The sequence below is a fragment of the Aquila chrysaetos genome, chromosome 7 (genome assembly GCF_900496995.4).
Source record: "Aquila chrysaetos chrysaetos chromosome 7, bAquChr1.4, whole genome shotgun sequence".
Classification (NCBI taxonomy): Eukaryota; Metazoa; Chordata; class Aves; order Accipitriformes; family Accipitridae; genus Aquila; species Aquila chrysaetos.
This window is the reverse complement of record NC_044010.1, coordinates 1624992-1641053: the sequence shown is the minus strand read 5'-3', so window position 1 is coordinate 1641053 and position 16062 is coordinate 1624992. Positions and strand designations below refer to the sequence as shown.

General features: G+C 38.9%; 1 protein-coding gene across 2 annotated transcripts in view; it reads right to left on the bottom strand.

The window, feature by feature from the left end:
• The window catches only part of MAN1A2 (mannosidase alpha class 1A member 2), a 145747-nt gene that overhangs the window by 80745 nt on the left and 48940 nt on the right, over window positions 1-16062 (bottom strand). The window lies entirely within an intron of this gene.

Below are 16062 nucleotides of genomic sequence, written 5' to 3'. Positions count from 1 at the left end.
GAAGAGAGCTCTCTCCAGAATTGATCAAAAGTGTCCATGGTTTCTTAATGCATCCCGTAGCAATTGAACAATACGACTTCACCAAATACAGACAAGAAATTTGCTTTCATCCTCACAGTGTTAAAAGCGAGCCCTCAGCCCCGTATATAGAAATCTCACCTAAACCAGTAGTCCCCAACAGGGATTGACTGACCACCTGTGTCACATCCTCCAGCGTTGTTTGCAGCCACAGAAATAAATGCAGTCCGATAGAGCAAAACAGACTTGCTCAGCATTTTTTGCCCCTAAGAGTCAATTAAAGGCTTAAGTACATACTCAGAGCTTTTGTCTGGGCCACGCTCCAATAGCTTGTTCAAGCTCTCCCTCCTGCTGCCTTTTTGCCCCTTTCTCTCACTTTTTTGTCTATCTTTCCTAGACCCACAGATGTCCAACAAAACACTACTGAGCAAATGCCTCTTCCCTGAGCAGTAATGGGTGCCTGTTTCCGAGATGCAGATCACTATGGTTATATTTTCTAGACTCCATGTGAGAGCTCAACTATTTCTTACCGTGGTCTCCTAAGGATAGCATTTGTATCCCAACCCATAATAAATTATTCATTTTTCTTCTTTCTTATTCATAAGTAGGCTATTTCAAACAATTTTTTCTTTTTCCCTTTTCTTCTTAAACATATGGTAACTAATCCAAACTGCACACCAGCACTTCTTCCTTGAGGAAGACTCAGAAGAACAATCTTTCTTTTTTAAACCTTTTTGGCCAAACACATTTCCAAAAGGTCAAGAGATAACAAGTCAGTATTTTGCAAGATTGTCTACCCAGTCTTCTTCCTTTAGCGTCAATCAGGCAGCACAAAGCAAGCTAATTCCTTCCTCGTGGGCATTGAGGGAGAAGAGTCCAAAATGCAGAGTTCATACCCAGAAGTCTTGCACCTGCAAGACTAGAGGGTAGTGCTGGACATAAGGCAACACAAAGGACAATACACTTAACGTAACAACCTTGGCTGCCCCATGTCGCGAGGTAGGCGCAACTTAAAACCATTTGTGGGCTACGCTAGGTTGGGTTAGAGAGTAAAATTAATGAATTGCTCTCAGCTTCTTTCTGGGAGGACTATGTGGCAAGGACATCATTCCTAATTTGTTCCTAACTAACAGCTTCCGCTGCATTCTTCTGTATCTGCTGAGGTCCACAACCTAACCAGAACAGGCAGTGATGTTGTCATAGCTGTCTTCCTCCATCGTAAAATGCACTGCATTACCAGCAAGGCATCAGCTGAAATCTAAAGCAGGAGGAAACAGCAAGTATTCAAAGATCACTGGCCTCTGCACGAGCGTCACACATGGTGCTGCTACAGAGAAAACAGACTACAATGGATAGGCAGCTGTACTTGCCCCGTCCTGATGTTGATACAAACCATTCAGTCTGAAGTCACAAAGAGAAATCATTTTCCATTCATAATAGAGTATGGGTTTTTTTTCCCTTTCATAACCATGCTAAGATCCATAAATTTTGCCTTAAAGGACATGAGGATAGTCCTCCTAGACTTAAACTGCAGAAGGTGTCTTTTGAAAAGTAATAAAGTAACTCTAAACAATGAGATAATGGTTTAGAGGAGTATACGCTGCTTACTACCACCTCAACCAGTCTGATCTATTATTGCTCTGGATACAGAGAGAGCAGATGTCTCATTGTGGTGGAAAAAGGCTATAAAACAATTAAGTTACAATAGAAAATAACACTTCTCCTAGCTGAAGGCACTCCTCCCAGGGTCTGCCTCTGTTCAATACAAAGGCTGGGTTGGTCATGTTGCATAAGATAATAACTGATTCCAAAAGGGCTCAGTTTTACAAATGTCAGATTAGGAAGTTTCCTCTCCATATAATTATAGTTCTAGTTGACTGAGCTCCAAATTTAATGAAGTTTGCCTAATTAATGCAATGCTCATTCTTCTAAATAAAACAGAACATCCATCATGAGTTAATGGAAGGAATTTAGCAGTGAAATAGCTGAACTATTAACAAAATCATGCACACTCTCATTAAGCAAGAGTACTATTCCAAAGGACTGCAAAATAGTAAGTCAGATTTATGTTTAGGTAGACTTCAGTTTCCTGAGATTAGACAAGTAATTCCTTCAATTGATAGCACATAAATCTACAGTCTGAAATATCTAGCAAATCATATGACTAAGTGTAAACAGCAGGGCCATTAAAAGAAAAATGGTCTTCCTATCTAAAATTCTTTCAGTATGCTGAAGCACTAGATGAAGAACTGGTTTATTTATACCATTTTGAAGTCTCACAAGAGACTATCAAAGTACAGGGAGACAGATCGTTGTCATGTGTTCCATCACAAAAGGATTATGAAGAAAATAAATAGCCCACTTTCATCATATCATAAGGATAAGTATAGAGATTTAGAAAGTCTGATACCAGCTACAGGGTTGCTTAGTGTATTTATTATGTGGAAGCAGAGGAGACTATGAGCAGTGAGATACGGGAGAAAAATATGCGAACTAGCCTAGATCAATTACAATCAGAGAAGACTATGAAAGTTTGAGACACAGACACGGTATGTAAATAAGGAACAAGATGACAAATTAAAACTCTACACCAGCAAACTGAAGTCATGCACTCCGAGTTGAAAAGTAATCATCAAATAAGTGCTTCACAGACACTTTGATTATTTGACACATCACCCATACCTACTCCTTTCTTCAACAGGGACACACCACATGCAAATCTCATTACTTCTTCCGAAAAACACTTCCGGAGGGGCTTTCGTTAGCCTGAGCTGAGGGCTGAGTGGGTATACTGGGCCTGGCTGGGATGGAGTTAGTTGTCTTCACGGCAGCCTGTATGGTGCTGTGGTTTGGATTTGTGACTGGAACAGTGTTGATAACACACCAGAGTTTTGGCTGTTACCAAGCAGTGCTTGCACAGCATCAAGGCTTTCTCTTTTTTTTTTGCCTCCAACCCCCTGCCAGTGAATAAGCCAGGGGTGGGCAAGAGGCCGGGAGGGGACACAGTCATGACAGCTGACCCCAACTGACCAAAAGCATATTCCATATCATATAATGCCATGCTCAGTGATAAAAGCTGAGTGTGTGTGTGGGTAATCTGGCAGGTAGCCATTCCTTGGGGACCAGCTGGGCTTCAGTCAGCTTGTGGGAGGTGGTGAGTGATTGTCTTTGCATTACTCCCCCCCACCCTCACCCCTTTCCTTCACTTATTAAACTATCTGTATCTCAACCCATGGGTTTTCTTGCTTTTGCTCTTCTTATTCTCTCCCCTGCCTCGCTGGGGAGAGAATTTTCCTTCTTTCCCTTTCACCCTCTGTCCGTCTGTGCTCTAACACTCTTGTGTTACAAGTGTGTTAGTGTCTTACAACACACTTGGCATCTATCCAGAGACCAGTTAGAGGAGTGACAAACCTGAAGGAAATGCAGATCAAGTGGCTCTCTCATTATCGAAATGCGCGCTAGGTCAGAGCAGCGCTGCTACAAAGTCAAGGAAAGCAGCTTAAGTGGAAAAATTACCATGAGACCACTTTGCCTCCAAGGAAAGTCATATACAATAGGCCTAATAGGTGCATGTAACCATTCTTACCCTTCTACCTTATGCAGTGACTGAAACGGAAATATTTTATTTATTAAGCAGAAAAGATAGCAAACGGAAGACCCAGAAGTGGCATGCTCATCAGTTAAGGAACTACAATTGAGGTAGGGTTTTAACATTTACTAAACCAGTGAAAACAGAGGCATCTAATAGAGACTCTTGTTCTTGTTGACAAGGTCAGCCTGCGGATACCACCAGCAGCTATGCTTTGATGAAAGCTATAGGAATTGGCAAGACTGCTTGAGGAAAAACAAGCAGTTGGATATAGTAAAAGCATTTGGGCTGTTACTGAAGACAACTGCCTCTATATCATACAAATAGCAAGTACCTCTGTGTGAAGACATCCCTACTATGGAAATAAGTTATTTTATACTCTAGAAAGCCAACTTCTCTTCATAAGCATTAGAAAGCTGGAATGTACAGTTAGTTATGTGTAGAGACCAGAGATGTGGATGTAAGGAAATGGCTCTCACTCTTGAAGCAGCATAGCCAATGGGATGATCATACTGACGGACAGAACCATAAGATACAAACAGACCTCATGTGCCAGAAATAGTATTGGACTCAGCCACTCATACCCAGTTCTTGGTTTTTTCAGGGCCCTGGACAGACATCATTTACTGGAAGCAGAACCTACTCCTACTGGGCAGAACACCTTTGATTACTGGTGTGTTTAATTGGGCGGGGGGGGGGGGGGGGGGAGCGGCGGGGATCAATTTGCAAAAGGAATCCAAGAGGACTGAAGTCTCGAGGGATAATTTAACTTAATTCCTAAGTTAAATTTCTGCTCTGGCAGGTGACCTGAACTTCAGAGAGGTCCAGTACTACTGCCAGAGCAACCTGACAATTGGGGTGTGCCCATGCATAGAGCAAATCCTCCCCATTCCCTCGCAGTGACTCCAGAAACAAAGGAGGAGATGTAAAGCCTCCTCAAGGAAGGATAGCCCGGCACACTTTGAACCTAAAAGATTAGCTGTTTTCATATAGGTAGGTGTTTTAATCCCTAGCAACAGAGCAAAAATGCTGCCTTGAAAAACTCAGCCTGACATTAAATAAAGAGTTATTACAGTCTTAAAAAAATAAATATTCTTGTTATTGATATTCCTGCCTGCCCAGCTTCAGAATGGCTAAAAAATGCAGACTGGGCAAGACTGCACTGATCTTGGGAAAGTACAGCAATTTCTACTTAAAAAGATTCAAAGAATTCAAGTTTTCAGATTGTAGCAACAGAATTTCTTAATATGATAGACAATTACAGACGTGGTAGAAATACATATAACGTGAAAATTAAAAGCAAAGAATTATCAACCCAGTTTTCTGTACCTCTAATGAGGCTCTGGCAATAAAGCTGCCACTACTCAAGCATACCACTTGTAAAATATCTTAATGACTCACAAGGAACAAGATAATGTTTAAGAAAATGAATTAAACTTTTGAACAACAGAGTTTAATTCCACTGTGAAAACAAGTGCCTCAAAATTAGTCAATGAAACCACACATTTCATACAAAACTGCAACGTATGATTTCAGCTCAGCCATAAAATGCAATGAATAAGCCTTTAAGTATCCATGAAGAAACCAATTGCCTTTAACATTTTAGACTAATTAAGAAAGCAGAACAAAAAACTAAGCATGTTGATTGCTTAGTTCTGTTAAGTTGCTGATAACAGACAACATGAAAAGGAGTTCCTAATCTTTTGTACCAGACAATAAAGTATTTCAGCATATAAATAACATTAAATAATCAATTGTAATGCTTTCCTTAATTTTATAAATGAGGAAGTAACGGGAGTGAAGCACTGAAGTGTATGCTAGTCTTTGAATCTATTAAAAAGTGGACCTGCAGGTAGATGTTATTAATCAACAAACTGCTGCTTAAATAGCTATGTCCTTAAGACCCAAATTTAAAAACTTTGTCTAAGAATTTATACCATGGTAAACCTTCTTCTCTGCTCTTCACTTGATTGCTTCACTTTGCTGTCCAACTAAATCCTACACAGCCCTTCAGCTTAATTCAAAATTCATACAAGCAAGAGCTGAACGCAGTCTCTCCAGTACAAAGCCGGAATGTCCTCAGAACTAAATTTGAAAAGGGCTTAACATATTAATACCAGTCCATTTTGATTTTCTACGTTTCTTTCCAATTGTGTCCTTCATATTTTTTTTTGTTATTTTGTTGTTAAGCACAAACACAAAACTGAATTACTGCAGATAGGAAGAGGACTGTGTGCAGACCATAATTAAGATTAATGCTGGAACTATCATCTGAGTTAGCTGAAGGTTAAGACCCAGTGATAGCTGAAAGGCCGCAAAGTCAGCAGAGAAAGATTAGGAAGAGCTTCAGAGTAGGAAAGGAACGAGGGACAGGAGATGGCATTAAATTGAGTACAAAGGAGGGGACAAAAGTGTATCATACAGGGAAGCAGGAATAAATGACAAGAAGTGAATGGTGATGGCAATCAGCTACATACATGAAGCAGTCAGTCAAAACTAACCCAAAATACAGATATGAAGCAACTCCATTTTGAGAAGTCAGGAAGTGGAAGACTGAAGGGAAGAGTACCTGTCAATGATGGCTCAGAAGTATGCAGAACCTAAATACAGGCACCAGTCAGCTGAACTCAGCAGCAAGCAAAGCAAGATTAATATTTGACAGTAAATAGGAGAGCAAGACGTTATCTGGACTCGAGTATAGTTCTGTGACCTGAGTGCAGAAATCTTACGTACAAAGCAAACTAAGTACTGATCTTCCAAGACAGTAAAGATACAATTACCTGTAAGAAATTGTAAGCTAAACTACTTCGTCAGCTAGGCAGTAGGAAAAGCATCATGAAAACGGCACCTCTAACAGTCATCAGGTCACAAAAGCTTTTCCATTTTTAGATAAAAGCTTGGGCCACTTCCACACATTTTGGTCTAAACCACATACTAAATTTTCTTTAAGACAGCTGAAGAGGAGCTGATTTCAGCGTGGTAGCTGTAAAACTTCACCAAAACGGTGCAAAACTTGAGTGAACAATATTAGTGGATTAGGCACAAGCACAGTGCTGCACTCCCATGGCTGAACTGTTTTGGAATTCCAGCTGCCTCGTACATCTGCTGGCTTTGGATGACAGCAAAGTGTACTTGCATCTGCCTCCCACTTTATACGCATGGCCATGTAGCTGTCCTTACCATATTTAGTTTTAGAGCTCAATATGCTAACGCTTATTTAGTTGTCATGCCTGTTTACTTAATATTTTAACACAGTCCAAAATACACTGCATAGCCTTCATTTCATTTCCTTATTACAGCCCCTGTTCTTAATTCCAAATGATAGGAAACAAGTTTAAATTTAGGAATAACATTCCCACAACCTAAATAATTCCCAAATCAAAACAAACATAAGTCCAAAGATTCCCAACGGGAAACAAATATATTTTTTTCCTCAGAGCAAACCATCTGGTTTATAAGAGAAAAACAGAAGAGAATGCTATTAGAGAGAATAAAAATTCTCAATTTGAGCCTGAGCCCTGAACTCTACTATGACTTAATTTCTTCATTACCATCTGATGTAGATGTTTACCTCATTATTCTATAAGGCAGGTTACAGAAATGAGGTGTGTTTATCTAATTCCACTTTGCATCTGTGCATCTCATTATATTTTTTTAAAGGCAGAATTTTCAATCTTCTGAATAATGCCATAGGATTTAACATCATCAGTTCAGCAACATGTAAAAAAGCCACTGAGAACAACTGACCTAAATGTGTTGTACATGAGCTAATACAAACTGGGTGAGAAGACTTCAGTGGGAATACTGTATTATTAAAAAGAAGACCAGAAGACAACAGCTGCTCATCATGAATTTTCCTGATATGCATAGGCACACTTCTGACAGTTTGATGAAAGAGCAATAACATTCAAAAAAAATATTCTTTGCTAACCACAGTTGTCTTCATCTACGGCACCAATACTGTAAAACAGTTAAGAGGGAACGTACAGCCAGATTGCATCCTGCCTGCACACATTTGCAAGTTTTAGAGAACAACCATATTCTGAATAAACACAGTATCTATTGCAGTGAAGGAAAATAGTGTTTACAAAACACTATTTGCCCAATTAGCAGCAGAGGATAGCTTTAAATTAGATAACTGAGGAAAAGTCAGAAATTTTGTAAAGGGAAGTCTTACCTTAGCATCAATGTTGCAGTCTTTTTAAGAAGTGAACTTGCACATGGACAGAAAATATATACAGAAGGTATGTGAGAACATCCCTTAACAAAGGCTCTTAAGAAAACTAACCTGCCATAGAATAAGAGAAAATTGTTCTCACGCAAGTGAGTAATTGTTTAAGAGATAGGAAACAGGATAAGTGTAAACAGCCAATTATTGTGAGGGGAACCCACCAGTGGGATCCTACCAACATGAATGCTTGGGCACATTCTTATTTTTGAAATAATTTTGGAATATATATAAATCATCACATTTATGAATAATTTGGAAATACCGTATAACGATCAGGATTTTGAAAAGGAATGCTACTGCAGAAAAGCCACCCTATAGTGAGTTTCTAGACTCCATAAGGAGCCTAAGAGATGCAAAATACAATTATTAGGAAAGGAACAGTGAACAAAACAGAAAACAGAACAAAGTTTTAGTCTTCGACTCAAAGAAAAAAAACAAAACTTGAAAAGATACAAAGAAAGGAGATAACAATGTATAGGGTATGAAAAGACATATGTACAAGAAGTGACTTAACAGACCAAGACTCTCCATGTAAGACAGGCAAACAACTGAGGGCATATGCAGTTCTACAAACTTGTGAATGGCAAGGAAGAAATGAATAATGGGTTGGTTTTTTCCAATAGCAAAACTGATCACCTAGGACAGTGAGCAGACCTCAAAACTAAAAAGCTTTCTACACAATACGGAATCAAACTATGGAACCACTCTTAATAGAATACAGTGGGTGCTCTTAAGTTTGCACAGACTCAAAAGCAGATTGGACAAAAATCACAGGAAAATAAACTAAAAGTGATTAAATAAAACTTGCTGCCTCTGACCACAGAAGCACTAACACTGCACAAACTTTTGTAAGGCAGAGAAGTACTCCAAGAAATGCTCACTTACTACAGGATTTTCCTGCTCTTACATTTCTTCCCTAGGTACCTGTTTGTGAGCAATTTTTGGAGGATGAGTAATGATCATGTTTGATCTTTCGTCCGACCTGAAGGAACTTTTCTCACGTTATCAGAACACTGTCTTAATTCCAAATTCGGCCAGCAACTCTAGAGTGTTATGTTCTTCCTTAAAATTTTATCTTTCCAAAATTTGTGTTACTGGGCAAAAAAATACACATTAAATGTACATATAATATTCAACATTGCCCCAGTGTAGTCACTCATTACTGATTTTGCAGAGGACACAGCTGCATAGGCTTGTCCTAAGGCAGTTTCATTTACTTTAATATTTGAATAGAACCTGAAATACAGATATTGGGCTGATATCTACATCATGAAATTACCTCTCTTTACTAGTCAGTGTGAATGGATTTTCTTTCCCCTTTCATTTGCCACAGAAAAAGGCAATGACAAGTAGATTACTTGTGTACATACAGTTAAGATAAAATCTACTGCTCACCAAGTAGGTTGGTTTTTTTCCCCCCCAATCAAAACAACCAGAAGTCAAGAACATATTTGTTTACATATATACCTCATACACCTTTTTTGTTTTCATTTATCCTCCACACAGATTCAGACGCTGAAAAAACCATGCACAGAAAAAGGATGCTGAGCAGTTGTTTCTCCTGTCTGCTGCTTCATTAGGATTTTACAAGGAGAAGACACCAGAAGGTTTCAGCCATATTTTCAAAAGGCTATCCCTCAGTCTTTAGGGTATATCATCTAGTTTCTTCCCAGCAAAAGTGTTTGTCTCCATAATGTTTATAAATTTGTAGGTTATTTAGCAGTCAAAAAAAAAACAACCCAGAAAAACAAAATGCCCACAAAACCTGACACCCTTGACACTCAATTATGTGAACTTCAAAAGTAAATGACAACTAATTAGATGACAGCAGATGATAGTGTCAGAGCAGCTCAGGCAGCCCAATAACTGTTATGATGACAGATGACAAAAACGTCTAATAAACTAATGAATAGTTCCCAGGGTAATATAAAAAAAAAATAAAATCTGTTAAAGCACTTTCTTGTAGTGCTTACGAGAAATGCTCCGCCCCTTGATTTTTAGACCACAAACAGGACAAAGAAATCACATTACTCTCCCAAGCTATACTGTATTTGCCAAAGGTATTGGAAAAACAGACTCCTTTGCCTGGCTCAGCTCCTTCTTGCAACAGCCTCACGCCCTTGCAGTCTGACAAATGCATTTTCTCAGCGGGGCTCGGGAGCATCGCTGCTCCCGCTCTCCGGCACGGCGGAGAAATGCACTGTCAGATCTCCATTGCTTAGCAACACAAAGATCTGCGGCAAGAGCTTCCCACGCTGCGGCAGTGGGCAGTTGGCAGCTGGCTCAGCAACTTTCTCCCAGGTCGTGGGGGTTTATCAGCAGCGCTGGTAGCAAAAGGCTGAGATGGGCTGTGCAGCAAGCCAGGTAACAGGGCACGCTCAACAAGGTGGTAGAAACGATGTAGTCCACCGGCAAGTTAAAAAAATTCAGCTCGCTAGCTGCCCCAACTGAATCCTTGAGTTGTTCCCTTGGACATGTCTTGCTCGTTAACCAACATAGACCTCAAAATTTCTTTTTTTTGTATGTATGAAGCAGCACCACGTTATGTTGATGACACCGAACGTGCCAGACAAAAATCTCTCATAAAAGAGAGAACAGCTTTATTTGGTCATGTGTTAGGGAAGAGATACAGCACTGCATTGCAGCCTTGAGGCTCGACTAGGTAATACAAATGCAACCACAATGTGACTTCATTGACAATTTTCTCTTCCTCCCAGAAGACATTAACCCAAGACAGAGCTGGCAGACATCTCAGATTAAATTGACCATTTGCATGGCGTGTGAGATGAGAGAACAGGAGAGGCATGAAAGCACTATAGATGCATGAGACAGTTCTAGTGTGCCAAAATACAAAATAATAATTTCATTAAACCTTTGTGCATGAGAATGGGAGTGTCCGCATGCAAGCATCTACAACTTAAAAACTCCACATCATTATTACTTAGGAAAGATCTTTTCATACCCTTCAAAACATATCTAGACATACATCTGTTTATGTATGTATACATTATCAGATCATCTTCATGTAATGCAGCTCATATCTAGACAGAATACATCCAAATGCAAGGTTTAGAAATGCACTGCTAATAGTATGGGAAGTTTACAATTTTGCAAGTGTTTGTATCAGTACTTTGTCCTGTACTTATTAACTGACAAACTGCACATCTTTATTCTCAGATAGTTAACATTACAAAGAAAAAACCACACCACAAATTTCTAAACTCTCATTTCAGAAAGCATCAGGTAAGATGACAGCCCACGATTTCTAGTTTTGCTGAGGACAATGTTCTGAGTTGCCCAAGGATTGTGGCCTTTTTTCTTTATTTTTTTCCTTAAAGTCATTCAGGTTCTCAAATAAACGTTGTTTTAGAAAAATAAACATCGAAGACTGATACAAATCCACTAGTACAAACTGCTCAATTTAACTCACAGTAAAGCATCCTCAAAACTTGTGCTATGGTAATTAGTTCATAAGCCATTGAAGTAAAAGATGCCACAAAAACATATAGCTTAAAATTCTGAAGCATATCTGGACTTGGTAATTTTAACCGTGTTTCCATAAGATGTTCACTGAGGGGTAACTAAACAAGGGCAGGGACAAATCATCTTTAAACAGCATGTTTCAGATGGTTACTCTGATCCTCAAAAGCAAATCCAATCAGATTTCATTACAGCAAGAGAATCCAACAATATCATCAACTACTCTGGTTTTCATTAAACCCAGAAAACCTTCTGAAGTAAGCTCAGTATTTGCCATGCTTGCTCATTATCTGACATGCATCATTTTCCATCAGCCTTTTCTCTTCACCCTTTGTGTTCTAATGAGAACTTGATGCAGATCCCATACAACCCCATCTCTGCAATAACGCCCTGCGGCTGTCATCAAATTATTCCAGCAATTTAAGCAGACCAACAAGAAAGTTATTATTTTTTTTAGCTTAACTGCGACAACCACTAGCAGAGCTGCAAATAAAAATTTAAACTAGGAAGAGAAATTACACCTCTCTGCTATACTTTCTCCTTACCTTTTATACTTTATCTTATGGGGTAGGAATAAATAACAAATCTTGAGATTACCAGCCCTTTCAAAACCAGGGAACTTTCACAAAAATAGGAGCAAGTTATCACCCTGCTGCACCAACACAGAACATATAAAGGTTTGTTTCCTATGTCATCTAAATGTAAATATCTTTAAAAGCCCACCAATTCCCAGTCATGCTTTCCCAAAGCATCACCGTACTACTAATGCTGTGACCCAGCTGTTGAAGAGGTACTATTCAAGATTTTAACTACTGACTGACTGTACAGTTTGATAGGCAACATTTTTAGCAGGGTCTCCTTTACAATTTACAGTCACCAGGTCAGACATCTCAAAAAGACTGGCAGGAGTTTCTAGCTGCAGGTCAGCTAAAGCAACCCCAGCAGGTTTTGTTATAAAAGTCGAACTAATAATTGGGGCAGCCCACAAAGGTTCTCACTGGCATGCTTCAGTGAGGCACAGAACATCTTGCTTCAAAGTTTATCACCTTTCCTTATTTTTTTAATGACTTAAAATTAAATTTATGAGAGCAGAGCAGGCCACCTCCTCTCGCCTTCTCTGATCCCAGTCTGAACCCTGCTAGATCTTGCAATGTTAGGAACACTAATGTTCCTCTTGGCATATAGATATACACTGCTTCGGAGGGAAAGGGGAGTCCAACAAGGAAGATTTATGGCTTATTTACCTTCTAAATTGAATCGTGTTTACCCCACTTGAGAGTTATCAGTAAACCCGACTTCCCAAAGACTCATGCAAAGGGTTGCAGTGTCAACCAGCGATACCATCTCCTTGCTGAATCTCACAGACGTGCTATGAATTGAAATGGAAGTTCAACAGACTGCAGTAATAGCAGAAAATAGTTTGGGTCAAATCGGCTTTGAGATGAATAATAAAACCAGGTTTTGCTGAGCAGCTTTTTATTAAAAATAGCATCAGATTTCAAAAAGAATTATGTAATGCTTCTATAAAGGCAAATACCACTGGGAATGGTGTCGTTATGGGTAATAGATTGGTAAAGTACTAGCAATAACAATACAGCCTAGACAGTCCTTGGTACAAGTACCAATATTTTTTCCCCCTTCCCATCAACAACCCACCAAATCAACAACAGCTGATTCTATTTTAGACTTGATATATACTGAAGGCTATGTATTTCAGAAAAGTTTTTCATATGAAATAGCCTTGAACAGAGCAATCATAACATGATTTGGCTAAAAATTAAATGGCACAAAATAGCATCTGGATTTTAAAAGGACAAACACCTTAAGGAATCAGCTGCTAGAGTTAGCGGGAATAAGAGGGGAATGAGGGGGAATTGAATGTGGGGGAAGCCTGCAATTTCTTTCAGACAGCAATGCCAAAACTCCAAAGAATAAGCATTCCAAGGAGAAAAAAGTAGAAGTACTCCAGACTCATTAGGAGACATGTTAGAAGTAAGCAGAGGAGGAATGGAAAGAAAATAAAAGACTAGAGTAAAATTATAATTCAAAATTGCTTCAAAATATTGTGTCAGTCACATTAAAAACAAACTTTAGAAAAATGTTTTCCTGCCACATAAAGAAAAAACCTCACTTCATAGAGAGTCTGGGTTACAAACCAAGGCTAATCTAAAATTATACTTGGCAAATTAAGCAACAGAACTGCACGTAAATTCAACAGCAAAGACACATGATCATACAGGTGAATGTTAAAGCTGTTCACTGTCAGACCCAACTTCATCAGCTGGAAAAAATATAAAGGAAAGCCAGGAATTAGAGATAACATACAACTAAATCACAGGAGGCTTCAGAAAAGATTTTTCTAGAAGAAATGAAAGTAGTGCCAATGTGCAAGGTAGCAAAGAGGAGTTATCTAAGAATACTACATAATACTCCCCGGGAACCTAAGAAATGTCCTTCTGTCTGTCACAGCAGAAGCCTGTTGCTCTGGTCTTCCCTTCAGCCTCACACTCTCTCTTGCCCTATGCTCAGGACTGGCTGCATCTCAGACTCTTCCACTTCACTCTTCAAACTCCTCGTCCAGTCCAGATGCTTTTTTCCCCTGAGCATGCTAACTTGCTTATCTTCCCCCCCTCAGACAACTCTCCCTGACCCAGTCATTTTCTTTATAAAGGAATATAAACAAGGAAAACAATATCAGCTTTCACAACATACTGAAGTGTAAGAAACCAGGTTCCAGTGCATGACCAAAAGCGATCAATGCCAGGCTGTAAGGGGTTTGCCTGCAGTAAAGGTGAACAGTTCTTACTGCAGGTAGGGCTAGTACAGCACCTGAAAGTATTCTCCTGTGGATTTAAATAGGCTGCTACACACTACAAGTTTTGGGGGAGGAAGTGTATTTGTGGGGTTGTATTTACTTGTTTGTTTGTAAGTACTGCAGAAAATGTAACCCAGAGGCTCTCTTTCCATTGCTGGGAGCAGGGGAAAGGAGCAGTGTGCCTAGTTAAAGTTCTCCTCCTTTCTCCATGTCCAGTACTTATTTAAGGTTGAAGTTCATCATGCAAGTAAGTTTGCTGAAAAACTGTTTGGATATAAAGAAAATCAGTTGTTTATTTGGTAAGATATAAGAATGGTTTCAAGAAAATTTACGGAGATCAGGGGAAGGGACAGAGCAAAAAAATGAAAAATCCCTTTAAGTATTACAATACTTCTGAAACAAGTCCTTTGACTCTTCTTTTGGAATAAGTTTCCTCTGGGAGTTTACTCTTTCCCTATGAATGAAAAAAAAAAGCTAACAAAATTTTGATCTAAGTCAATTTATTCTGGGTTCAGGCACTAAGCACAGAAAATGAAACAATTACACAATCCTATAATCTGTATTTCTATCATCCAAAGAAACAAATTAAAGGTTGAAAGCAAGATAAATAAAACAAATACTAATTACGAGAACCAACCTCACAGAGTCATTAGTCAATTGCCTTACAATAAAAGCCAATAAAATCTTGATTTCAAGCAAATTATTATAACCAATACTAACATACTGAAGCTATACACAGTATATTCACACTCATTCTTGATGTAAAGAGTGTTTATGATAAATTTGTACCTTCCTCAGACACCAGAGAGTAGATGAACACAGTATGGAACCCTGAAGAGAATTCAGAAAACCCTACCCAGTCTTAGGGCAGCTCCATGTTTCAATATTGTGTGTTTCAATATAAATCCATGAACTTCATGGCTCAGTCATCTTAGGTGCTGTGCATTCTGGACCAATCCCGGCTTAACCTTCGTCACTAACATCAAGGTTATGTGTTTTGCTATACCAGAGGATGAACCTAGAGAACCTCCAGGGTTCAGTCCTCAACAGTTACAACCAGGTTTTTTGAACCATCAGTCCTACAGAACTGGGGACAAAAAAATGGATTCCTTCCTGGTTTGAGTACCAATAAAATGCTTGTCACTTTCCAATCACTATTCTACTTATTCTACCCCAGTGCATTCACACCAAAAAAGCAGTACTGCTGCAGATCACTGATATTTTAAGGAAGAAAAGTCATCTAGTCTGATCACACGTACGCAGCACAAGGCTATTCAATTTCTTGATCCTTACCTTCTGTAACACTCATATTCACACCCCATTGCTCAAATATTTTCGCTCCATCCCTTGAATTTCTTCAAAACTTGCCCCTACCCTCAAACTTCTGTATTTTGACTGTTTTCTTCTTTCATTCCAGTCTACAGGTTCAGGATCCACAAGTCACACATGAAGTAACAATGTCACTTTTGCCTTACCCAGACCTTTTTTTAAAAGCTACTTTAAATTTCACCTTGGTACCAGAAGCTTTTTGGCATCTTGCATGTGCATGTTGTCTTGTATCACATTCTCATGGAACTAAACACAAATATCTTGACAAGATGAGGTTGGTTTTTTTAAAAACAAATTTATATTCGTTGCATCCCAAGATATCATCACTGCATTGTAGCTTTTATTTATATACATATGTGTACACAAAGTAACAGCGCACATAGACACATTTTAGCTTTTGCAACAATAAGAACATGCTAATCCCAAAAAGATATTTAGTAAAGTAGTTCATTGAAGTACCATCAAAAGAATCGATACACTTCTGTCATCCACACTTCAAAAGATTTATATTAAAACAGAATTTGCTAGGAAGTTTGGGTAGACTTTCAAAGAGGATAGCATGAAAAGAAATATTAAAAAAACCCAACAAAACAAACAAAC